Here is a 26,914-nt window from a genome sequence, read left to right on the forward strand (position 1 = left end):
ATAGGCAATTAAAATAGATTCCAAAAGGCTTATAAAGAAGCATTTAGTGATTTACACACACACACATAAAATAAATAAATAGTAAATAGTATATATATATATATATATATATACATATATATATATATATATATATATATATATATATATATTTACTATTACTATTTACTGCTTCATTTCTATGAGATAATACTTTTCATAAAATGCTTTGTGTTTCTTATGTCCCCATTACCAGATCTACTATAAATATTTGTGGATTTAACTAATTTTTCAGGATACAAAATTACAAAGGAAACATCATCTCTCATTTTTCTTTCCTGTCACAATTATCACTTGTGTTAATGTACTGAATATATATCACACAAAAAAGAGAGGTTTACTCTGAGACCCAGAGGATTTGGCCAAAGAATAATGTGAAAGATGAAATATCATTTCTGTTATGGAGGAATTTGCATGCAAAGATCTCTGGTGAATGCATTGGTGGTACTGAGGAGAAATAAGGAATTTTGTGTTCTGAAGGATATATAAGAAAGGGCACACATCACAGGAAGATGCTGCAAGTCTTGGGAAATTCTCCACGTAAACTGAGGAATCCACCTCTGCTCAAGAGGAAGTAGCTGTCTACTTATACTTATTTTTAAGGGATTTCAAAACACAGTGGTGGTAATTTCTGCAACAAAACAACAACAAAAATACTACTTTTCTTCAAACAATTTGATATTATTTTTAAGAAATAAAAACAGCTAGAAGCTGGGTGTGGTGGCATACACTTTGATCCCCAGCATTAGGAAGGCAGAGGCAGGAGAATCCCTATGAGTTTGAGGACAATCTGAAACTATATAGTGAATTTCAGGTTAGGCTGGGCTAGAGATAAACCCTACAAATAATAAATAAATAAATAAATACAGCTGGAACCATAAATTTAAATATGTAAGTGGACTTACAAATTTAAAAAAAAAAAATTATTCTACAGTGGCAAAAAGTAGAGATAGCAGAAATGAGTTTCACAGACACACCGAAGGACTGAGAAAGTGTGTGTCATTATCACACATTGAGTTTAATAATAGTAGCATGGTGTAGGCTATGGTTCAGTGGAAAAGGTGATTGCTATGTATGGGTTAAATATTGAGGACCAGTGTTTGTATCTCCAGCACCCATACAAATACCAGGTGCCCTGGTGTCATCTCAGCACATAGGCAGCAAAGATGGGGATTATGGGGCAAACTAGCTAGCTAGAATTGTTGAACCTGACGAGACTAGCTGCAAGTGTGCTCAACAACCTCAAAAGGGCAGCAAGCACCATAGCTGAAGCCATTCTAGACAGACCAGAGCTCAGACTGCTCTGCATACCTTGGGGATGGAAATCAGATCCCAGAATATATGTAAGAATTTGTAACAGAAATTCCAAACGCTTATGATATAATGGACAACTCAACTAATGAAAATTTTCAGTCCCCTCAGGTAGGAGCCTAGAAAAGAGGCTACACGGATATCACCCTTTACACTGTCATTGTAGACAGAAATGTAATTCAAATCCTTGTAAATATTTAGAAAAGTGGTTGATAACAATCTTTTATGAGATGAGAATATGTTTTTTTTCAGAATATTTGCCTACTTATTGGGTGGTTTCTAAAGAATCTTATCTTTAGTCATTTAGATGCATGGAAATGTGTACATTTGTATCTCTGGGCAGATGTTACAAATCTTGAGATGTGGTAAGAATGACAACTTTCATGCAATCAATAGTTATCTGAGAACAAGACGCTGTTCTTTGAAAATAAATATGTCTCACCCATCTTTCTGTTTGATGTTACAACCTGAAGAGAGTATCTTCCGTAAACATTCCATTAAAATATATTTTCCTCACTTCAACCTTAGAAGTTCATTGTACTTGTCATGTTATCACTGTTCTTCTTGCCACCTATATGTACTTATTTTGAGTGATCAAGGTTAATTGATGCCTGTACTAAATGAAATACTGAAAGTAAGATTTGGAGCTCAGAGCTAAGTCAAAGGAGCTAGCATACTGGCAGAATTTGTGAAATAGATTTCCCGTGAAGACCTCCACATTCCCAGATGGTTAAAAATATTTGGTACATATGCCCACCATGAGCAGGACACTTTTAGATCTATTACATTTCCAAAACGATTGTTGAAAAAGTGTAGCTTAAATTCATGTGAATTTCATATAACCTGCTAAATAAATCCATTTAAATCTATAAAATATTGAATACATCTAAATTCACACAATCTGTGCCACTTGTTTGCAAAGGTGATTCATTTATAGTGACTCTTTCAATAAATGGGTCACTTAAAGTGATGCTTTTATGTGTTGATGCCGCTAGTATCATAGTTGAAGCCATTCTAGACACTGCCTCATGGACCTCTGAAGTGGTAACTACGTGTTCTCCTAACTGTTATTCTCCACATAGCAAACCCACGTTCACACAGTGTGAAGATCATTTCTACAATGACTCAACAAACATTTTAGGACAGGGAGAGAGAAGAAAAGATTGAGGATTTCTATGAATGCAGCCCAGTATGAGATTGTAAACTTAAAACTGTGTGTGATTTTTTCAAGTCAATTTTGAAGTCCTCAAGTATGAACTTTGTAGATGAAAATGTAGGTGCCACTATGACAGCAGTTTTTTTCTTCTCCATTCAGAATGACATCTGCTTGTGAGGATCACACCATGTAGACACACAACCTTTTTTCTCTCTTCTGCTCCTTCCGCACTCCCCCTTTCTCTCCCACCTATCCAAAGCTCTGCCTCTCTCTACTTTCTTTGTCTACTTGCCACTTTTTTCATATTAAGTAACAAAAGCAAACTAGCTGATCCTGCAATTCTTTCTTCTTCATTTCCTCCCTGCCTTCCCTCCCTTCCTACCTTTCTTCCTTCCTTCCCTCTTACCCTCCTTCTTTCCTTCCTCCTTCCCTCCCTCTCTTCCTTCTCTTCCCTCCTTCCTTCCCTCCCTTCCTCCTTTATTCCTCCCTATTCCCTCCCTCCCAATCATCCTTCCTTCATACCTTCCCTCTTTCATTTTTGTTTGTTTGTTTTTGTTCTACGTTGTTTTTTGTCGCGGCAATGACAGGGTACCCCAGACAGGCCTAGCACTTACCATACAGACCACGTGGGTCTGGAACTTGTTATAAACTTCCTGCTTCAGTGTCCCGCATGCTGGGATTGCTTGTGTAAGTAAGTGTGCCTTGCTCTTGCTGTGTTTTCTAAGTTCTGAGGAATTGTGTGGAATCAGCTCAACAAGACAAAATGCAGAGAAATTATGTTCTGTAATACTAGTTTTTGTACAAGAATTTTCCATATTTACTTGCCCTCCTTTTCTCTGTTTATTATTGGTTTGTGGATATGTGCATGTATATGTGTGAGTGTGTGGTGTGTGTGTGTGTGTGTGGGCACACGCACGCATGTGAATATGGGGGATGAATGAGGCATTTTGTGGCGGTCAGAGGACAACATTGAGTTTCTTCTCCTCTCCTTCTATTTTGAGAAAGTCTCTCTTTTGCAATTTTTTTGTTTTTGTGTGTGTGTGTGTGAGCTTGCATATTCTTCTGGCTCCACCTCTATGGCAACATTAATGCGTTGTGATTTGTGGTAGTTTGAATGGATATCCCCCAATAGATTCAGGAGTTTTATTCAAACTGCAACTTAGATATCCAGCAGCCTCGAGGAGCTGGCACTTAGAAGCTGACCTGTAATGTCAGTCTAAATATATGTACAGTGTCTTATTTCTGTCTGGGGTTCTTGAAGAGTGCATGCTTGTGTTGCTGGTAGTGGCGGTATTTCTCTCTGCAAGGACCTGTGAAAGTGGGCCAGCTTCTCCTGCCATTATGGAACTTCCCCTCTATTTGTAAGCTTCAATAAACCCCTTCCTTCCATAACTATACCTGGTTTGGAAGTTCATCCCAGTGGCCTGAAGCTGTCTACAACAGAATTGGAACCAAAGTGTGGGGTGAATTGTGATGAATCTGACTATGCAGATTTTAGCCTTTTGGAACTTGTGCACTGGAGGAATTGAAAACTTGGTCTTTGCAAATGGCTTCTTGAGAGGTAAGCAAACACCTTCTTGAGAGGTAAGCCTATTTTGTTGTTGTTTTGTTTTAAGAAGAAAGACTACAGGGCTGGAGAGATGGCTTAGCGGTTAAGTGCTTTCCTGTGAAGCCTAAGGACCCCGGTTCGAGGCTCGGCTCTCCAGGTCCCACGTTAGCCAGATGCACAAGGGGGTGCAAGCATCTGGAGTTTGTTTGCAGAGGCTGGAAGCCCTGGTGCACCCATTCTCTCTTTCTCCCTCTATCTGTCTTTCTCTCTGTGTCTGTTGCTCTCAAATAAAAAATTTAAAAAAATAGTTTATAAAAACAAAAGAAGAAGAAAGACTACAGAGGACTTTGTTGGAACTGGGCTACTGACATAATGGCTGGCTGCATTCTGCTGTCCATGCCCACAGAGTTTGATTAAGGTTAAGTAGACAGATTTGCTTGGCTAAAGATATGGGACCGGGATATTTAAGATTTGAAGCTGGAAATCTCAAACAAGTTTGAAATTTTCTGGCACAGAGACTGGTTTTAGGTTAAAGCTCTTGCTATCATACACAGTAGCAATCTTAAGGGAGATGGTCTAACTTCTTTAAAACAATGGAGAGAATGCCTGAGGTAATTACATCTCAGAAAGACTGAAAGGTAGGAATGCAAACTCTTGTAAAAAGAGATCTGACATGAGGAACCTGCTCTTCAAGGACATAATTAAGAATATATCCATGTCCTTCACACCTAGTATTGTTTTCGGATGCATTAGAAATGCAGGGAGACAATCATGAAGTGTCTCCAGTTCCAGGAGCCACTGCTGAACGCGGCATGAGGCAGGGTGTGATGACCCTGATGAAGAGGCTGGTAAAGCCATTTGAAGTTGGACCATGGTTTTCATGGACAGCCAAAGAAGTTTTGGATGATATGAGGACTGTGCAGGGGCACTGTAGGCCTGGGATGGAAGATTTCCCTGGCTATTCAGCCCAGCTATAGAGGTGGGATTGGAAATTCCAGAGACTGTCAGTCACTGGCTATGATGTTGGATTTGAGCTGCTGTTATGTGATGTTTGCTTCATGGTCATTGAGTTTGTATTTTCTAGTATATCCTTGCTATGCTTTATAACAGTTGAAAACGCTTACTCTGTGCCTTCATATGTTGAAAGTATACAACTTGTTTTGATTTTACAGAACTCAAAGCTAATTGACAATCTTGAATCTATCAGATAAGAGTGTGGGGACCTTTGAAATTAGACTAAATACAATATTAAATGTTAGATGGTTTTGAATATATTGGTTGCTAGAGATAGAATGTGGTGTTTTGAATGAATGTCCCACAGTGGATTTAGTAGTTTTATTCAAACTGTAACTTAGATATCCAGCTGCCTGGCCAGAGGAAGTGCTACTGGGGGTGCACCTGGAATTCCAGTCTAAAAATATGAAAAGTGACTGAATTGTCTTGGTTTCTTGAAGTGTGCCTGCTTAAGCTGGTGGTATTTCTTTCTGTGTGGAGCTGTGACAGTGGGCCAGCTTCTTCTGCCATTATGAACTTCCTGTCAATCTGGAAGCTTCAATAAATCCCCTCCTCCCATAACTATGCCTGGTTTGGAAGTTCATCGCTGATGAACTTCCAGATGAAGCTCTCTACTGAAGGATTACTGATGCGTAATCCACTTCACATCCACCTCTTCATAGGAAGTGAGTGTTGAACTCAGGTCATTTACAGGGTTGTCTACAAGGGCCTGAGCTATTATCCCAGCCTCACTTTACACATAAAGTATGCTTCATGAATCATATAACATTCTTAAATGGAAGATCCAGGATGTTCCAGAAAAATGGCTTGCTACAGTACTTTGCAATTATGTTGTACTTTTTTAAGCAACAATATATCATTAGCTTCGGGAGTGGGAATGACTGAAGCACTTGCAAGACAGTAAGGGGTTGTAGATTCATGCCACACTTCCTTTGAAGGGACTGAGAACAGACTGAGAATTGCTTTTGGACACCTTTAATGCTGGGAAGGGAAATGAATGGTATAATCTAATATACTTAGTGCTTCTCTTAACAAGCTATGACGGAAGTGCACTGGGCATTACCACGTGTGCCCTGCTATGCAAGGAGGTCTACCTGCTGCGTCTGACAGGAAGTGTAAGTTAAAGTCTGTCTGATTCCATTTCACAAGAAATACTTGGTAATATGATTTCTAATACAAACTCACAAAAGCATGCCTATACACTCATTTTATGAAAAAAATAGTATTTAAATATTTGTATCTAGAATGACCTTGGATGATGGTAATCCACTTGATCCTCAAAATTTCAGAAATTCTTATTAATTAACCACAGATTTTTTTGATACAGTGTAAAACTTGAAAGCACTTCAGGTAATTCTTAGGTCCAGTCAACACTGGGTCCATATCCACAGGCACAACCCACAACTGATATCTGATACAATTTGAATATGAAGGGTGCTATCAAGATGTGCTCTTTATACCCATGGTATATTTCTCTGAAATGATGAACACCTATAGAAGATTTAAAATAGGTTTCCTCAATTCATTTGAGACTATGGATATAGAAATTGAGACTTTTCAATAAGCTCTACATGTTTATAGACATGTAGAATTTATACTGCATAAGTGATTATTAACAGATCTGTCATCATAGTACTCAAAAACATTTCAGGGAAATATTGAGTCACATGACTCTAAGATGTTCAGTATTCCTGGTCTGATGATCACCATCTCAATAATGTCCGGAAAGAGATTTCCCTCTCCTATAGCTCCAAAGAACACTTTTTCTGTAATGTTGAGACTTAGGGAGAAATTCCAGTGCATTAACTGAAAATATCTTTCCCTCTAAAAGGCATTCTATGTAAAATAGAATTACTTTAATCATTTTTTATTTATTCTATCTATAACAAATTAACCATTGTATTTGTAGTCCCTCATTTTTATGAATCCAATTTATTTTCTTACCTTTAATTTGTTGAAACTAATGGCATCTTCAGACCTGATTTCACAATTTGAACTGTATATCAACTACATTTTCATGCAAAAAAATTACAAATGAAAATATTAGTACATTGATTCAAAGTAGTAATTTCTTTAGTTTTGAATATTACAGTTTGGATTAATCATGTTAGGTCATTGATAAGTTCGTCATACATACGATAGTATATATAAGGGTATAATTACATGGCTATAGTTCATTTATATGCAGAGCACGTTCACATATAGCTAGACTGCATGCAGCACATTATACATCATTTAAAATCTATACATGCATAAACAATTCACATCTTATTTTGGCAATGATAATTCCTTGAGTAGTTAACATCATGTGGCTAATTGCCTCCTCAATATGGCTATGTTCCTATGAAAACGGAAAAAACAATCTGTCACTTTATGATCTGCGTGTGTATCCGCCCTCCACAGAGAAAAGATAAGGGCTAAAGCAGAAGACCGTGAAATCATAGCACAAAGCAAGCCATGCTGTTCACCGTCTGATTTTACCACAGACGAGATCTTCAGCAGTTACTAGTTACATATCGGGGTGGGAGGTTAATGTGTATGTGCATGCAAAGTAACTTAGAAGACCTCGTGACCTACAGATTGCTGTCACTCGGTAGTGCTGTTGGTTATTTTCTGTCTCTTTACTATGGCACTGTTACTACCTTGCTTACTGTTGCTTGATTTTGAATCATCTCTTGTGATACATGGAAAATAATCTATTAGGAATTTCTACTTTAAAGCCAGGCATGGTGGTGCACGCCGTTAATCTCAGCACTTGGGAGGCAGAGGTAAGAGGATCCCCATGAGTTTGAGGTCACCCTGAGACTCCATAGTGAGCGGCAGTTCAGCCTGGGTTAAAGAGAGACAAATAATTCAAAAACCCAAAGTAAAAAAATATATATATATATAAATTAAATCCCCACCTTATAAGTAAAGGGTTTGTCTGATATGCAAATAGGTGTTTGACAAGCTTGTTTTTTGTTTGGTTCAATTGTTGTTGCTGCTGCATTTTTCATCTGTTTAGTATACTATGGCCGACATATGTGGAATGGCATCTATTCAACAGATTTAATTAAGAAAAAAAAAATTTAATTGACACTCTGTTAAAAAAGCAAGAAAGAAACAAATCTAAATCTAGAGATGATTGAACAAAACAGATCTGTTGAAAACCCAAGTGGCTATTTTGGAAGGGGGTCCAGGGCAGGGTCTAAACGTTGGAGTCATGTAAACAAGTAACTTTCAAATTCCAGTCTCCCAAAGTTCAAGGATGTAATTCTGGAGACATAATTCTAACACTCATTCAAACACAAATGATACAGGGATGTCTGTTGTGTTCTGTGACTATGAAAGATAGCCTACAAGCTTTGTTCTTGCTAAATCATCAATGAGTCATCACTATTTGTATGCATCATGAATGATATATAACACAATGTGTACTTAAACTGTGCCATCGATATTTGAACATGAATATATTAGGTCTGTAAATAAGCCTATTCATATGGTGCTTAAATAATAACCTTTGTTTTAATAATGCCTATGGATTTATGTCTCCATTTACTTAGCTTTTAGTATACCCCTCCCTAGAAGTTGAATTGTACCAAAATTTTAATTAGTGTATTATATGTGGCAGCATAATTTTTTTAAATATTTCATGGGAAATAATTGATATTTGCAAGTCTTATTTGAATGTTCATTACACTTATTTCTAACCCAAACATGGTAGATTTCACTAAGCTACATAAATAAATGCCTATTTATATTCATTCAATAAGCCTTTATTAAGAAGTTACACACAAAAGATTTTATCTTATAAATATATGTATAACTTTTACTTGGCCTGGGAGGCAGACATTGAACAGAAAATCATGAAATTACTTTCACTAAACATATTATTAATGCTAATGTAAGATACTATTTACATAAATGCTAAAGCAGGCTACATTTTATAGTCACATTGTAAAGTGTGATGTAATTTAAAGGAGGAAATACACATAGTTAATTTTAGGAAAAAAATATATCTAAAAGAGTGTATGAGTATTTGAAAGAATTCACTAGGTGGAGGGTGATTGTGGGGAAAGTTTTAGATGGGGAGTCAATTAACTGAATGGCGAGTCTTTTAGTCTTTTACAAGGACAGAGAATGAACAGATGCAGGGCCTTTAAGGACATTGTTGTTGCTGGGGAACCCAGTAATGCATGGCCTTTTGTGATGGAAGACTGATTGGTGATTTTACAGGCAAAGAAATTCAGGGTAAAAAAATTTATAAAAGGAAAAGTTTGTTGTAAACTTTTCTATAACCTTTGATCTCTGCCACTGAATTGATTTAGGTAGAGAAATATTAAGAACAGAACCCCAGAAAGGTATTTTAGGTCACAAAAGGAGTTGAAAGGGGGAACTATAAAATCGGTGATGTTGGATTGGGCAGGTAGCTCAGCCTACAAGCATAATGGCCCCAGCTGGATTGCCCAGGACTCTAATAAATCCAGATGCATCTGGAGTTTACTTACAGTGGCTGGAGGCCCTCGTGTACCCATTTCTCTCTCTCTCTCTGTCTGTCTCTCTTTCTCACTTTCATTCTTCCTCTTTCTCTCAAATAAATAAACACATAAAGAAAGAAAGACATATTTTAAATTGGTGATAACTAAGAAGTAGATAAAAAAAGTGATAATCCTACAAAGATGGATACCATTCTATACATTGTAGCTATGCCAAAATTTCCTGATCATACATACTTGGTCTCATCTCTTTAAATATTGTTTGGGTTGTTTGTTCATATTTTGAGGGTCTGTAGCCCAAGCTTTCCTGAAATTCCACTGTGTAGCCCCAGGCCAGCATTGTTGAACTCACTGCAAGCTTCCTATCTCAGTCCCCAGAGCTGGCACTAAAAGTATATCACCATGCCAGGCTCTATGTATTTACAGTTGAAAAGATAAGTGGGGGGGGGGGTTCTGGAGAGATGGCTTAGTGGTTAAGCACTTGCCCGTGAAGCCTAAAGACCCCGGTTCGAGGCTCAGTTCCCCAGGTCCCGCTTTAGCCAGATGCACAAGGGGGCGCACGTGTCTGGAGTTCATTTGCAGAGGCTGGAAGCCCTGGCCCACCCATTCTCTCTCTCTCTCCCTCTATCTGTCTTTCTCTCTGTGTCTGTCGCTCTTAAATAAATTAAAAAAAAAAAAAAAAAAAGATCAGGGGGGGATGTTAAAAAGGCCTCAGAGTTCTTGGAAAGGGTCTTCTTGTAGCAGGTACCTGGTCTGGTCTGGAGGGTGAGAAAGGAATGACATGTGAAGAAATTGGGTGATATCACTGCATACTGGGAAAATACCCAAAATAATTGTGTTGCCAATAGAACTTGGCTTCCCTCATGACTTGCATTCTTTAAAGCACCAAAATAAATAAATAAATAAATAAATAAATAAATAAATAAATAAATAAATAAATAGATAAATAAATAAATAAGATAAAATCATCTAGTTTCCCCCCTGTCATGGGGTCAAAGGCAAATTTTCCACTCAGGGGTGATTTCAAAAGAAATGTCTTCAGAGTAGTATTATTTATATAGAGAAGTGGTTAAAGGTCCTCAATGGAATGATGGCAGTAAACCTGTATGGAAATATGACTAATTTGCAATATGTTCATATACTAAAGTTCTCAATAAAAAAGAAAGAAGAAATGGAGAAAATAAAGAAGGAAGGAAGGAAGGAAGGGGAAAGAGAAAAAATGAAAGAAAGAAAAGAAGGGAAGGGAAGGGAAGGGAAGGGAAGGGAAGGGAAGGGAAGGGAAGGGAAGGGAAGGGAAGGGAAGGGAAGGGAAGGGAAGGAAGGGAAGGGAAGGAAGGGAAGGGAAGGGAAGGGAAGGGAAGGGAAGGGAAGGGAAGGGAAGGGAGGGGAGGGGAGGGGAAGGGAAGGGAAGGGAAGGGAAGGGAAAGGAAGGGAAGGGGAAAAAATGGAAGGGAAAGGAAGGGAAAAGAAGGGAAAGAATGAGAGAAAAGGATACCTCCCCAAATTGCTTATGGTCTCAAAAGTATTCATAAATTATTGGTAAGCCTAAATTTTTGTTATTCAGTGTAGGCTATTGACAAGGAAGCTGGCATTTCAAGTGCAAAGGGACATTTCCTTAAAGTTCAACAAATCATGAAGGGGAGGAATGACAGGAAAGCAGGAAAGGGACATAGGTCCTGGAATCTGCCCTGAGCTGCTCAGAAAGTCCGATTACAATATCTTGTGTGTCACGCCACGCCCGTGTGCCCAGGCCCGCCTGATCTCCTGAAGTGCTGTGTGGAGTCCATGGCAGATTGATCATGCAAGGGCAGATGCGGCTGACAACTTGGCCTGCACTTCTTGGCTGATTGTTACTGGCCTGTTTGTCTTTGTTTTGTTGTTTGTTTTTGCTGGAGCATTGGGCCCTGGAGGTTCACAGACATTCACGTCAGAACACGATTGTCCTTCCAACTTTCGCCCGCCAGGTCTGATTGCACAGTGTAATTAAAAGTCAGAGGTAGCTTTTGAGACGTGTGTTCTAATGAAGGCACCATCTGAAATTAGGACTTAAGTGGTGAAGGGTTCAGGGACGTGGAGGGGGTGGGCATTTGTTATGCATTTTAATACCAGAACTTTGCAGCTAATTGGAGGCTAACTAAACACCTTGGACTCATTTCAAGTCACGTCAGTAATTTTTTTTTTTTTTTTTTTACCTCCCCAAAGGAATCTGATAGGACATGCAGCTTTAATTACCACATTGAGTCCTGCTAATGCAGAATTCCTTTGGAGACATAGTCTATGATTATAACCAAACAAACATTGATGGCATTTGTTTTCTATCCTGTGAACGTTGATTCTCATGCAACATTCTAAAATGATTATCAACTTAAGGGTAAATTCCATGCATCTAGATATGACTAAAGCACTGTTTCTGTAGTTATTACAAATTTATATTCTTTGACTATTGAGTAAATTTCAAAGTCTACAAGTCATACCTATCCTATGCTTCATTCTTCTTATGAATAAATACCCATTGTACAAAATTTTCCAATAATAGATGATGCATTCATTAAATTTGGAAGAATAACCATCGTTGTGGTTAACACACCTTTTTAGCTAGTCAATTGTGTAAATTTCAATTGTTACCATTGAAATTTACGAGACATTTTTGGCAAATCTGAGCTAAGTAAACTCTATAATCTAGCATATTTGAAAAAAAAAAAAAAAAGCCTTTCCATACTGAACATTGTAATAAAAATACTAAGTGTTAGTTTAAGCTTGAAGAATATTTTATAAACTGATATTTGGTGTTACCTTTTCCTTATATTTAACCATTTATATATTCACATCAAACACATGACCTCCATGGTAAAGTGTGATACTTTAGTTTTGAATAACATTAAGGTAATTGTTGAATTGAAATGTTCTATATGCTCATAATTTTTCCTACAGTTTGGTAATATAGCACTGTGGCTTTTTATTAGAAATATCACAAAATGAGATATATAAAAATTATCGTATTTTTAATTTTTTAAAGATTTATTTTTATTTATTATTAGACACAGAGAGAGGGAGGCAGAGGGAGGTAGAGAGAATGGGTGTACCAGGGCCTCTAGCCACTGCAAATGAACTCCAGACGCATGCGCCTCCATATGCATCTGGCTAACATGGGACCTGCAGAATCGAACCTGGGTCCTTAGTCTTGTAGGCATGCAACTTAACCACTCAGCCTTCTCTCCAGCCCCGTTTGTCTCTTAATTTTTTAAAAAAAAACTGTGCCACATTGCTTAGAGATGGTGAAAGGGTCATGTGGTTTTTAGAAGTTTTCAGAACCCTGGTGATACTGAGTTAGCAACAACTTCTCATTTCTTGATTTCCTTTGCTTATTTCCAAAAACTAACTAGAGAAGACTAATGTATGAAATTAAGGCTTATCAATGTATCAAGTCTTAATCAAGTATTAGTTTGTGTTATTAATGAGATTACATGAAATATTTTGGTGCCATTTTAAAACATCAGAGTGCACTCTTAAAAAATGTTAAGTATAATAGAGCAAGTTATTGTGGAAGTGTAAGCTCCAAATTCAAATAAGTGAATAAAACTAAAACTTTCCAGGGCTAGGGCTATAACTTAGCAGGCAAGATTACTTTCTGGGCAAGAATGAGGCACTGAGTTTGATCACTGAACCCATTTAGACAGCAAGGGGGTGGCCACATGTGCAAGGGGACTGAAACAGGAGAACTACAGTGGATTCCTTGGTCACCCAGCCTAACCTACGAATAGCAGCTCCAGATTCGTTAAGACACTCTGTGTCAAGGAAATAACGAATAAAAACTGCAGAGGAGACCAACCAATGCTTTCCTCGGGCCTCCATACACGTGTGCATGGGACAGCCACCCCACACATATAACCACATACACACACATATACCCAATGCACACATCCACACATAGAAGGAAAAATTATAAAAAAAAATACATAAATCATTAGAATGCACTCTGAATTAATGCTCTCTGGTATGTATATTTCTTTTCAATCAATCCATCTGCTTATTCCCAGCAAAACCAGTCAAGAAAGGCATAGAAACTGGGTGAAAAGTGATTACATAAAGGAAAGAACAATCTTGTGTGAGAATTACATATTTCATAATTTTTCATTTCCTCTTCTGAAATATATATTAAAAATAGAACTTCATGGACTTTAGAAATTTAATGAGCTGATACTGAAAGGAACCTGCTTAGAAGGATGTATTACCCATAATAATTGTCTTTTTCTCTCATAGATAACCTGATAATTATTTAAAAACAAAAAAGGAAAGGAAAAAGAAGTAACTTCGAAATTCAGAGGACATTAGAAAGGTGCACTTTATAGCAATCACTCTTAAGATTATACCTTAAAATTTTTCATAAAAGGCCAAAAATATCTTTTATTTTTAAAGTTCTCCAGTCAAGGAGCTTTGCCACTTCAGCGCTGAAAAGCCTTTTCAAAGGTTCCTCACACATACTTCATTATCTTGAACTATGCTTCTGTAGCTTCCACATTGATCTAGAAAGAAAGGTGCCATCATTCACAATTCAAAAGCACTTCGCACACTCATAGACTATTGTTTGCATAGTCAAAGCCAACTATTCAAGATCAAATATCTTTAAAATCAGAGAAAAATAGTGTTTCAAAATGAAAACAGAATAAAAACACAGCCAAAAATCTCATATTCTTTCTGCTTTCAGGGATTTGTGATTATTTCTGGTATTTTATTTTATTTATTTATTTTTTTACTACATTACAAGGTTACTAAAAGAAAATAAGTAAAAATTCAAAACGTATTTATACTCATGAGTCTCTCATACCAACATATGAACATATAAAATTAAAAAACATAATTACTTTAACATTTGTATATGTTTAAAAAGAAATGAAATATGGTGGGAATATATCAGATTTCAATGAAACTGATCTTGGTTTGTTTATTTTTTCCAGTCATGTTTCATTATACTTAGAAATTTACCTAAGGATTGCCTAATTGGAAGTACTTTTCTAAGAATTAATAGGATTATATAGATTACAGCTACTGAACTTTGCTACTGAAAATTGATCATGGCTTCTGAATTTTGTGCTCTGAATCATGAGAATACTTAGTGATTTTTTGTTGTTGTTGTTTGCTTTATTTTAAAATCATCTTCTGGTGCATTTCTTGCCTTTGCGGTGACTTGTGGGCAAGAGACAACCTAAGTCTTGGGCTTTATGACAGTGAAGGGCACTTGCATTGGAACTCTCTGCTCTCCATTTTTTTTTTTCCTCCAAGGACAAGATATCTTCAAATAACAAAATATTCCTCTTCCTTTATATCCTTGAGACCTCTAAGTCTCTGTTATTTCTGTTCCTAGTTTCTGACTCAGTTTCAGTCTGTTATTTTTTAATTTTTCTGGTTACTTATGTACTTATGTACTTTCACTGAAATATATGTGTAATGGTATACGTAATTTGACTGATAAATTTGACAGGCAGATTCACTTCACATTTTAAAAGCTCATTTTACATTGGATACTTGATTAAAATTGCAGTTCTCTAGTTAAACTTCTTATGTTCCTAAACACTATATATTATCAATGTTTCCAGAGAAATTTAGGTGCTACATCAAATCTTATTATAGTTCCTGCCTTCAATCCTCAAAATTTTGTATCTGTCTCATACCAGTGACTATAATCTGCAAGTTATTTTTATGGACACGTATTTAGTATTTGTGGTAAAGTTTAAAATAATTAGATTTGTGTTTTCAAGAATGATGATATTAAAACTATTTTGAAATATTCTAATTTGGGTGAAAGGAAAAAATTTCAGTAACTCTTTGTGAATTTGTGTATAGTTTATTCTTGGTCAGAAACTGAGATCAGTTTTGTAATATTGAGTTTTCTACAAGTTTCACGCCATTTAGTTGAAATAATTGTTTTAAATGGTGTCTGCACTGAGTAACATTAAAATAAAAGAAGTACTTTAATGCCAGGCTAATGTTGATTCAGTTACAAATAGGATGGGGAAGTTTAAAAATTAATTGAAATTTCACATGAGATATTTTACAATCCAAGGACCTTCTGACTCTTTGTTAAATATTAGGATTTGGAAACCAAACAAATATAACTGTGCTTTTTAAAAGTTATATTTTTTAATTTTTAAAAATTTTAAAGTGTTTTTATTTTTATTTATTTATTTGAGAAGAGACAGAGAAAGAGAAAGAATTAACATGCTAGGGCCTCCAGCCACTGAAAAAGACTCCAGATGAATATGCTGCCATGTGCATCTGGTTTTATGTGAGTACTGGAGAATTGAACCTGGACCCTTTGGCTTTGCAGGTAAATGCCTTAACCGCTGAGCAATCTCTCCAGACCCATTAATGATAATTTTCTATTTCATTGTCTCACATAAAACTATAGATTCAGACATAGTAAGCAATCAGGAAATGCTGGTCTAAATAAATCGCAACAGGTACAACACACTAACAACTAACTGTGTGTATTTAAGTGAGTATATATGTATATACGTGCTTATGCATGTGTGTCCATGGGCATGCGGAAGCCAGAGGCTACTCTCTCAGCTGTCTTCCTGTGTTTTCTCTCTTTTATATGTGGAGGCAGTGTCTTTCTCTTGAAATCATAGCTTACCCATTTGGCTTCTCTACACAGCCAGTTTGCTCCCCGACCCTAGCTCATACTCTATCTGTGTCTTCCAAACTCCGGGGTGACAGTTTTCTGCTGGCATTCACATGGGTGCAAGGGGTTCACACGCTCCTCCTCACAATTGCTTGCAAGTGCACTGTCTACTGAGCTCTCCTGTCTGCCCTGCTACTCAACATAGAGTAAGGCTGAACTGGCGTATTTTCAGTGAATATTTCTCCAATTGTGTATAAATATATAATTATAAATTAAATGCTTTGTCTGCTGGGCGTGGTGCTGCACGCCTTAAATCCAAGCACGTGGGAGGCAGAGGTAGGAGGATCACCATGAGTTCAAGGCCATCCTGAGACCACATAGTGAATTTCAGGTCAGCTTGAGGTAGAGTGAGACCCTACCTTGAAAAACCAAACCAAAACGAACAAACAAAAACAAACAAACAAAAACCTGTCTCTTTGTTTGATACATAGAAATACTTAAACCATAGACAAACTATAGGATGAATAGGAAACTTATTAACATTTGTCTGTACTATCATATTTGGGTCATTCCAAAGAATAAGAAGCATTCCCAATATAATTTTCCATGTTCCAAACAAACTGAGAAATTTTGATGCCATTTTAACTTCTGCCATCTGTAAGATAAAGACTATAGTCAACAAGCTGTACTTTAGGAAGACTACATAACTATTCACCTGAGTGTGATTGAAGCTTCCTATTAAAAAAAAATAAAGAAGCAAGTTTAATTTCATCAAAATTTGATTGTATATTTGGTCAGCAGCCACAAGCAAAAAAAAAAAAAAAAAAATAGAAGTGAAGAAAAAAAACATTTTCATTTTGTTTGAATGTGTGTGAGGTTCTGGACAATTCCAGACAAAAATTAAGTCACATAACAGGGCATTGTGGGAATTACTGTGGATATGGCAAACTGTGTAATCTGCATGTTCATTTATATGGAACTAGTTTAGAATTACAATGATTTTTTTTTTTAAACAAAGAAAGTACTAAGCTTGTAAGGGGGCTCAACAGTTAAAGGTGCTTGCTTTCACAACTTGATAGTCCAAGTTCAATTCTCCATTACTCATGGGAAGCCAGATGCAGAAATTGACCCATTCATGTAGTGTTCCTTTACAGTGACCAGAGTCACATGTGTGCCAATGTATGTTCTCTCTCTCTCTACTCCTCCCTCCCTCCCTCCTTGCAAGTAAATAAAAATAAGAAAAAAGAGCAAAAATAATTCTTTACTCAGTTTGCAATATATTCTCGTGCAGCAATATAACTTACATATTTAAAACACAATAGTTCAGTGCTTAGAAAAAAAGTGAGGAGTGAAATCTGAGTTTTGACATCATTATATTTTAAAATAGTTTGCTCATTATTTATAAGGCAGGAATTAGTTAGGGATTTTCAAGTCCATAGCCAACACAAATATACTCTGGAAAGGGTGAGAAGCATCATATTTCAATGTAATTATGTCAAGGTATTATGGATGTCATATATATACATATATTAAAGTGTCATGGCTAAAATTGAAGCTTGAGAATTGAAGGAATAATATATCAAAAAATATCTCTTTGAATATTAGCCTAGTTTTGTGAAAGTGACAGATGGATTCTAGGATGACATTGACATTTCCAGTCCAATCCCACAGAATACACTCTGGCTATTCTCACAGCTGTGTCCTGTGGCTTTCTCCTGAAAAAGTTACAAATCATATATAATCTCATAAAATCTTCTTATAAATATAAAGGATTTTACTGCTAATTTAAAAATAAATATTTTACCAGTGAGGAGACATCTGTCAGTTATTGTTTGACAAGTGGTGACCACATGTCTCTTACGTTCACCTAAAACACAAGAACAGGGACAATGTATGTGAGCTTTCTCACTCAGTTAAGTCATAGTGTGAATGGTGCTCAGCAAAGACTAGAAAATGCATGTCCTTTTCCTCCAGGAATCGAGACAAGCTTTCAGTTCTTGCATTAAGAATTTGACAAAGTGTACTACACAGCTAAGTGATAAAACATGCAAGAAAATAAAATAAATGCATTACAATCAAAACAAAATCTCACCATGTATTATGCAATGGCCTTGAACTCTAGGTGATTATTTTTCCTTAGTTTCTAGTATACTGGGATTCACTGGCATGTGCCATGAGGTATGGTCTCCTCTAAAAACAATCATGTAATTTTCCACACTTGTTTCATGGAATACATTAAGCTATTTTATTATCCCAGTCAAGAAAGAGATAACGGATTTACCAAGAGATGAGTATAAAGTCTAAGTGTATTTAGAATGCGATTGGCAAAATCTTGTAAATTATAAAAAATCTGAGGATATAAACAAAGACACATGTATCTAGTGATGATCTTCCATCTGTTACCTACCTATCATCTTGTTAGTTGCAGATACATTTAGAGAATAGGAGCATAGTCATCATTACTTTACATCACCCTCATTTTAGGCATGTATACTTCTTACTTATGTTTATACAATGTGAAGTTTTAAATTTAGTAATTTGCATATTTGGCACAAGTAGGTAAAACTAATAATTTCCCAGTTTTTGTTAGGGAAGTCATATTTTTAATATTAAGAATCAATATTATAAGGGCTGCAGAGATGGCTTAGCAGTTAAGGTACTTGCCTGCAAAACTTGAAGACCCACATTCAGTTTCCCCAGACCCACATAAGTCAGATGCACATGGTGGCATATGCATCTGGAGATTTATTGCAGCGGCTATAGGCCCTGGCATACACATTCCCTTTCTCTCCCTCATAAATAGATAAATAAATGAAAATAATAAAAATGAGAGGAATTCTATTTTTTTTAAAAGAGAAATGAAAACCATTATAAAATATTTGTGATTTTTGCATTTTTTTGAGGTAGGGTCTCGTCCTAGCCCAGGCTGACCTGGAATTCATTATGTAGTCTCAGGGTGCCCTCAAACTCATGATGATCTTCCTAATTTTGCCTCCTTAGTACTGTGATTAAAAGCATGCACTGCCATGCCCAGATATTTGCATCCATTTTAATTATTAAAGGCAAGATTTGATTTTTTTTCTTATTCTGTGACTTTAGAATTGTCTATGTTAAGGAATGCATTTAAAATACCCTGAAAATAACACAAAATGAGAAATTTGAAAGGTGGTCAGGTTGACGAGTGAGTGACTCTAAGATTGAAGGGCATGAAAAGCAGTTAGACCTCTGACAGTGCTCATCGCTCTCTCACCTACTCAGTGACAACGTTTTCCAAACTCAGCAGAGTGGCGGGCCAGGTGTATCCATCATTCCAAGATATATCAAAGTACCAGCAAAGTATCTGCCAGGAAGGCTCACTAGCAGGAGAGAACACACTACAAAAACCATCTTGTCCAACAAGTTCTCCCTACTTTCTCACATGCTTAGAGATAATGAGTGGGCCCGGGCCCTACTTGTGGATGTGTAGTGAGAAAAATACATTCAGCCTGTAAAGGATTTTGAATCTTTGAGCCTGCATCATCCCTTTCCAAACTAGAGATTGAGAAGGTAGCTCAGAATGCCATCTCAACCAGCAAGGAAAATAAATAAATAAATAAATAAAGGACTTCAATGGTATTAAATTTTTGACAATTCAGCAAAAGTTATAGACCACCCACGTCAGGAGAGAACCTCAACAGCACCTACACGCATGTGCACCATCCAGAGCATCCACTCAGCATATATGTGCACACAGGGCTATGCATGCATAAATATATGTGTGCCTATTCTCAGAAACCCTATAAACATATCAGTATAAAATTTTAAAAATTATTAATTAACTCACAGGAACACAGAAAAAAAAAGAATAAAGATACATAGAGAAATAAAATAAGAGAAATGTCATATTAAGTGTTAATATTCACGGACTATTCAAATGTTTGAAATACTCCAACTAAAATAAAAAGACTGGCAGATAAATAGATTAAATATGACAAAACGATTTGTTGTATGCAAGAAACATATTGCAAATTCAATATTATTGGTAAATTGACTAAAAAAGAGGTAAATATACATCATATGTGTTAATCTATTTTCAGAATATCACAGAATTGTTTGTTTATAAATAAAGAAGGGTTTCTTTCTCACATCTATTTGCGAGATGAGAAGTCTATCCAAGTACTGACACCTGGTGAGGGCGTCATGCTGTGCCAGAATATGGCAGACCTCCTTAAGTAGGGGCAGACCACGAGCAGCAGAGAACAAAGTGGGGAGACTATATTGTTTCAACTACCGAAGTAGATTAGACTGCTCCGAATTTCTCACCTCCAATGGCCACATGGCTTCTCTGAGTTACTCAGTCACAATAGTCCAGTCACTTCTGTGGCTGAAATGGACAGGTATCCTTGTCAATCATTGGCCCTTAGGGAAGAACAGTCACCTTCAAAGAGTTTGGCTTTTAACCAGGCAAACTCTTTGCGTAGACTACTTTCTACATTTATATAGAAGAAAAAGATACTAGTTAGATTGTGTATCTTATAGACTTTAAAGACAAGCAGATGATAAAGTCATGATTATCAGCAAAGACATTACAAAATGTTTAATTTTTTTATGATCCAAAAACACTTAGACTGAGCTAAGGGGGGAAATCTGATAAGATATGGTTCAGAATGTTCCCCTACCTGCTACTTGGTTCTGAGATTAAAATGGTCATTTCACTATTTTAATAACATACATTCACATTGACACCAATGTACATCATTTTAAATAAAGAGAGACACTCTTAGAAATGCTTCCTCCCAACCTACAGGATGTCAAACATTTCAGTAAAACTTAATCCTAACTCATTTCTTCCATGATCCAGATATTCAAGGTAAGCCTTTTTTCTAGAATTACTTTTGAGGACCTGGGAATTATTGTGGCTGCCTTAGGCTGTTTGGGAATAAAGATCAAGTGGAGGGCATGAAAGGGACACTCAAGGACACTCATTGTCTTTGAGATGGCCTCTGAGGTCAGTCAGCCACTGGAAACTATGTAGGGATCATGTGTAGTTTTACTCCAAGGTCACAGAGTTCCAGTTCTCCCAGGTAGATGGTTGGTCCTCAGTGTGGCAAAACAGGTGTCACCATGGTTTTCTGTCTGTTGCAGTCAGCTTCTCATGGTTGGAATGAGCATCCAAACCAGGCACAGTTTAGGGGAGGAATGAGTTTATTTCAAGGTTATAGATCCAGGGGGAATTACCATCAGCAGGGGAAGAAACTGTTTCTATACATCCATGCAGAGAGACAACATCCCTTGAAAACCAAAAGCAGGAACAGTACTGGGCAGCAAGCTGCAGGGGCTGGCTCATGGGAAAGCTGAACCTCTCTGCATACCTTTGAGGTAGAAATCACAAACACACAGTAGGACTGGGCCCCATGATCCACCCCCTAAGAACATTTACAATTTCTTCTCAAATGCTTGCTATATTTAAGTCAGAAGTCATAATATAATTTTAATAACAATCATCATATGAAAAAAATGGGACATTAAAATGAACACACAGAAATGATGCCAAATTACAATCAGAATTTCGAGTATAAAATACATGTTAAAATGTAGATTCCATTTGAGTGAGATTTTCTTAAGGAATAGCTACTATAGCCAGTGATATCTTAGTAGATATCACATAGATTCAAAAATCAGCACAATGGGTCATATTTGAAGACAGTATATTGTAATGTTTTTCCACTGTACCATTTTCTCTTAAAATACATGTAGTTTTTTTTGTTATTTTTTTGTTGTTGCTGTTTATTTGAGAATGACAGACAGAGAGAGAAAGGCGCAGAAATTGTGTGTGTGAGAGAGAACAGGCATTCTGGGGCTTCCAGCCACTGCAAACGAACTCCAGACATGTATACCCCCTTGTGCATCTGGCTAACGTGGGTCCTGGGGAATTGAGCCTCGAACCAGGGTCCTTAGGTTTCACAGGCAAGCACTTAACCGCTAAGCCATCTCTCTAGCCCCAAATACATGTAGTTTTTAATCATACTTTTCCCTTCTGTTCTGTAATTCTCTACCTATATTGTTTGTGACTTCTCTCTCCTTCTCTCTCCATTTTCTGGCCTCCATGAGGTGAGCAGCTCTGTTTCATTGCATGCTCCCCACCATGATTCTGGGTCTTGCCACAGACTCAAAACAATAGGGCCAAGTAACCGTGAACTTATGCATCTGAGACCATGAGCCATACAGACCTTTCCTACTTTCCTATTATATATAAACATTTGGGCCCAGTGATGGAAATCTCACAAACACATGTGCCAGTTTCTTGTGTTTATTGGTTTCAGTGCACACAACCTTCATTGCCCCACTATAGCTCTTTCTGAAAAATGCATGTATTTGTATGTGGTCATAAAAGCACATGGAAGGTATGATGGGAAAATCTAAGTTGAACTGCCTCATTCTGAAGAGGAAGGGAAATGAAGAACAAAGTGGAGAGATGGTAAAGAAATGAAAGGACTGTTTAGAAGGAGGTGGCTTCAGTTTTCTGACAGGTCTAGGATCACAAGGAGTTGTATACGTTTTGGGTAGAGTATGCACAACCAAAATGCAGAGTGCTGTGGAACAAACAACCTGGAACCCATAGTAGGAACCCAGACAGAGAATGTTGAAGGGCAGAAAAAAAACGTAAGGTGGCAGAAAAGCTGTCGTTCCCAGGAAATAGGCTTGACCATCAGGAAGTGGCACCCTCAGTTGTCAAATCAAGACACCCTGTCCTCCATTACTACACATTTCCTCAGTGCTGTCTTCTTAATTTTGGAGTGAAGGCTATGGCGCAAGACTGCACTACTTTGCAAGATGGATTTGGCTGGCTGACCAGGTGTAAAGGTGGCTGTGTCCTCTTCCTTCTGTTGCTTCATGTGAACTCTGAAGTTAGGTGAGAGAGAGAGAGAGGAGAGAGAGAGAGAAGCTTTCTCCATAAACAAGTTCTGTATATAAGTCCTTGGTATTCACAATTCCTTTCTCTGTTTGGAGACTCTCTATACATTCTCATCAATCGTGGACAGACTGAAGGCATTCTCTGTTTTGTCACTCTGAATGGTACCTATGATTTGAAAGATACTCCAGTGAGCTAAATAACATTTTTCACATCGTTATATTAGCCTTGTATGCTTGCACTGTGTTATATATAAACTTTACAGTATTATGTAAAGAAAACTTCCAATATTTTTCTAATGTTCAGCACACATAGCAACATTCATAATCAGCTTATCATAAACTTCCTTTAAATATTCCACAATACAACCCATGAATATTTTTACATAGTTAAATAATTCTTAGTACAAATGAGCCTTCAAGCCATTTTTCTTATGTTTCCTCTAAAATAAATTATGATCTATTGGCAGCTCTGTAAAGTCCATTTATATATTTTTCAAGTTCATTTGGCTTCCAAAAACTGTTTTTAATCTCAGCAACATTGCCTTTTCTGTCTCATAAATAGTTGAATTAGTTTACAATCAATTTTATATGACCCAGCTTCAATCATATAACGTTTTCATATGAAATATGTGCATATATTGAGTACGTAAGTGGCACTGTCTGGGCAAACATAATTTTTCATAACAAAATCATCTCTCAAACATCCTATTTATGTTGCCATATTATTTTTAAGTTAAAATATTATTGCAGGACTCAGATGGCATAGAGGAAAGAAGCACATGATTATTAGATTGGTTTTGCAGTTGCTTTACCTCATGCTTCACACACACAAAATAATTGTTGCCCCGGCCAGCGGGAAATCGAACAAAGAAGCAAGGTGAAAATCAACCTGAATGAAAGTAGGCAAACAGACACAAGAAGGAGACCATGCTAGACATTTGTCACGGCCTCGAGAGTTTATTCTTACATGTAGGTTTATATAGGGTTGTAGGGGGAAGGGGACGTGGTCAGGGCAAGGAGTTGTAGGGGGAAGGGGACGTGGCCAGGGCAAGGACTTGTCAGGAAACCTAGAGGGGTTGTAATTAGGTGTTCATCTAATCTTGCCCAACTGGCTTAACATCCTAACTGCACCAGGTTTCACATCCTGACCATAAACTGGCTTTTTGCAAAAGATAAGATTCTGTAAGTAGTCTGCTGACCAGTTCCAGAAGTACCTAGCAGAAAGTTGGATGGACCAGCTTTCTGAGTAATGAGTCAATTTATGAGCAGGCCCAGGCAAAATGGAGAGGCTTTTGCTCTATGGCTCCCGACAAATTGTGATTCTACTAAGCAAATATGATAAGCATAGGCCTGAGAATTTTCTGTATTTTACTTTCCATTTTTTCATATAAAGGATTTTAATTAGCATGGATAATTCAGATTACCCCAAGGGAATCCACTGAGAATCACAATGTGATCACAATAAATTTTCTTATCCTTATTATGTAAAATATCCATCATTAACATCTAAGATTTTCTAGAAATTTGTCTCTACATGTAATTTTCAGAAATTCATGAATGAGGAGAATCACATTCATTTTTTCTTAGAAATATATTTGAAAATTATGAAGATGCTTTTATAGTTCGTAACATACCACATTCTCGTACCAATAGCCCTTTTTTTTTTATGAGTTTAGGTACTTAATGTATTATTTGCAACATAGAAATATTTGCTTAGTCTGTGGTTTAGTAGGCTTTAACTATTTTTATGATTTGTTCAGTAAGTTTAATTCAAAAATGTAAAACAATGCAAAATAAAGGGAATTTGAAAAGTCAGTAAACTAGAAAATAATTTGAGAAATGAAGCTTTCCAAATATTAACATTAAACATCTAGCACGATTTTTCTTCATGTACTTTGCAAACAGGGTCTGGGTGTTTAGTACAGACTGGACTTGAACTGACCATTTACCTGCCTTTACTTCCCTGGTTCTAGGTTTACAGCTGTATGCCACTAAATCCAACACTGTGACACTGTGATGTCTCTTTTAAATTGACATTTATAAATCATACTAGGGTTATATATTTTTCTCTGTGTAGTGTTGTCTCTGTGTGTGTGTGGTGTATGCATCTTTTTCATTTTTTATTAGTTGTATATATAGTGTGCATACAGCCATGATGGTATCATCATTAGCCTTCTCTCTGTTGCCCCCCCCCCATGAGGATTGTGGGTGTTGCATTGTAGGGTTGGCCATCAGTTATTGGGGAGAGGCAATGATGTCTCTGTGCATAATGACCCAACTTATGGCTCTAACAATCTTTCCACCCCCTCTTCCACGAATTTCCCAGAGCCATGTTGGGTTCGTTTTAGGTCTGGTTCAGTGACTGGGTCTTGGGAGCCTCTGTGTCTCTGATTTGGTAGGAGTTGAGTGTCCTCTGTGCCTGTCTCCTTCACCCTTGTGCTCTTGCACATTTCCCCAAGTACTCTATGGCTTCAGCTGGTGCCCAGGTGAGGTGCAATGGGCTGATTCTCTCCTCAGGTTCTGCGTCCATCTGAAAAAGAGAAGCAAATTCTCCAACGGACAGTGAGGACAGTGCAAGATACATGGATGCCCATTCTTATTTTAGAGAGAATTTAATAGGTATAGGCCCTCTTGTAGCCTACTATTGGTGGGAGCCTGATGTTGGAGAGCAGGCTCATTTTTGGAGTTGTTTGCTCCTTTATTGGGACATTTACCCACTGCACTTGGGAATCATGGGAGAATGTGGAGTGCCCTTGTTTTGGTGTCCATCTGTGTGTTTCCTTGAGAGAGAGTGCCTATAAATCACTCTTGATCGCTAAGCTGCAGTTTTCATAAGCCTTGGTGGTTCTCTACTGTCTAACCCCCACAGAACCAGGGCTACAGTTCCATGTGGCCATGCTCAGCTGAGGAGCTGAGCCCTCAGCCATTGCCAGAATTAGAATTAAAGTTCCAATTTTTGATAAACCTATTTTGAAATGTAAGGACACACATCATAAAAGAAATAGACATTAGGGCTGGAGAAATGTCTTATTTGTTAAAGCACTTGCCTGTAAAGCTAAAGGACTCAGTTTCAATTCCCCAGTACCCATGAAAAGCCAGATGCACAAGGTAGCACATGCATCTGGAGCTCATTTGTGGTGGCTGCAGGCCCTGGTGTGCCCATTCACTCTCCATCTCTCTTTCATTCCCTCTCTCAAAATAAGTAAGTAAGTAAGTAAGTAAATAAATAAATAAATAAAATGTTTTAAAAAGAAATAGACATTTCTGGTTTAAAGCCAGTTACTAAGTGCCTAAGTACACAGCAGACAGATTCTTTTCAGGGCAAAAGCAGACATCTTATAAGATTATTAGATTGAAAGAAACTATTTTTAAGTTATTTAAATCTATCCAAAATGCCAATGGTTATTTTAAATATTAAATATTAAAGTTTTCTATGACATATAAATGAATGGTTTTTTGATATTGTGTCTTAACACTTAATCTCCTCCTGTGTCTTTAAAGCTGAGGACTTCACACAAAGACCACTTTTCTACTGAAAATATCTGCTTTTGCACACTTATCTGTCTGAATGTTGTTATCTACCTATAAAATATGAAATATTGGAATATTAGTAGCCTTAACTGAAGGAGCAACTAATGTCCACCACTTAGTCAAGTTCAAAGATGTATTTTCTTTTCACACATCAATCTCCCTTTTGAACTTAGCAAATAAAACTTGAAAAACCAAACCAACCCATGGGTTATGAGATAAACTAGTTAATTTTTCTCAACAAGGTCTTTAAGCAAACTACGGAAGATAAAAGCTCTTTATGCCTCACAGCTTCCTAAGCAGAAATGGAATTCCTGTCAGCAGTC

The sequence above is a fragment of the Jaculus jaculus genome, chromosome 15, assembly GCF_020740685.1.
Source record: "Jaculus jaculus isolate mJacJac1 chromosome 15, mJacJac1.mat.Y.cur, whole genome shotgun sequence".
In the NCBI taxonomy this organism is placed as follows: Eukaryota; Metazoa; Chordata; class Mammalia; order Rodentia; family Dipodidae; genus Jaculus; species Jaculus jaculus.